The sequence below is a fragment of the Quercus suber genome, unplaced genomic scaffold, assembly GCF_002906115.3.
Source record: "Quercus suber isolate HL8 unplaced genomic scaffold, Cork oak 2.0 scaffold_588, whole genome shotgun sequence".
NCBI lineage: Eukaryota > Viridiplantae > Streptophyta > Magnoliopsida > Fagales > Fagaceae > Quercus > Quercus suber.
The window spans coordinates 467,300-468,701 of NW_027070033.1; positions in this window are offsets into that span (position 1 = coordinate 467,300).

A 1,402-nucleotide genomic window follows, 5' to 3' on the forward strand; every position below is an offset into this window, starting at 1 on the left:
AAAAAAACCACAACCAAAGAGAGGCAGAGTGAAAAGCGGACAGAGAGGAGGGAAGAGGGTGAGATCGATGGCGGCCTCAGGGTGAGATTGGCGAGATCGAGCGTGGCTAAGCACAGGTGAGATCGAGCGTGGCTGGAGCGTGGGTGAGATTGAGCTACGTCGTCGTCGTGGGTGAGATCGTCGTCAGAGCTACGCCGTCGTGGCTAGAGCGTGGGTGAGATCGTCGTCGAAGCACGCCGTCGTTGCTACCAGACTGGTCGAATAGAGAGGGAACTTGAGAGTGAGAGATAAGAGAGAAGAGAGAGGGAACCAAAGAGTGAGAGAGAAGAGAAGAAAAAATGAAGAGAGAGGAGAGAGAAAAGTGAATATAAAACAATTTTTATTTTTACCACATCTGTTCGTACCGTTGCAAATTTGCAACCGTACTGTAGACATGTGGTATAAGTTTTGAGATTTGGCACATCTCATAATGCTCCATTTTTGTGTTTGGTGTGGCAAATGTGCCAAATATTTAGCATTTGGCACATTTGCCACACCTGCTGTGGATGCTCCTGGTCTTCTACTTATAAAAATTTTTACAATAGTGCTACAATACCGTCTTACTTATATACAATGGTACTGTAGCAACTTGGATAAATTTTATATTCTTTTTTCTCTGCCTCTGTTAGCCACTGCTTCTTTCTTTTCTTCCTTTCCTTTATTTTTTTCTTTGATTCTCTGTTACTTCACTTCTGACTCCCTTGCTCACAACTCTCTCTCGTTCAAGCTCGCCACTAGAGTTAGGTTGGATTCAGAGTGGTCATGGCGTGGTGGAGTCAGTGTAGTCCCAATGTGGCGGAGATTGAAGTGGTCACGGCGTGGGCCCAACATGGCAGAGATCGAAATGGTCACAGCATGGCGAGATCGGCGCGGGCACGACAGATTCCAGTGGGTTTGTTTGATTTTTTGCTATTAATTTTTGTCTTTTGGGTTTGGTTGGGTTGGATTTTGGATTTCTATGGATTGGTATTTTGGATTCTAATAGGGTTTGGGTTGGATTTGGATTGGTTGGTTGGGTTGGCATGGTGGGTAGTGGGTTGTTTGGTTGTTTTTGCTATGAGTTTGCTGGGTTTTTGGTGGGTTTTGTTTTGTTTTTTATTTTTCATTTGGGTTTTTGGTTCCGGTGGGTTTGGTGAGCAAAGGGCAGTGGTGGCGTGGCAAGTAGTGAGTTGTTTGGTTATTTTTGCTATGGGTTTACTAGGTCTTTGGTGGGTATTTGATGGGTTTTGTTTTTTGTTTTGGGTTTTTGGTTATGGTGGGCAAATGGCAGTGGTAGCATGGTGGTGATTGTTTGTTTGGTTGTTGAGAAAGTGAGGGTGAGGCAGGGACAAAAATGAGAGAGAGAGAGAGAGAGAGAGAGAGA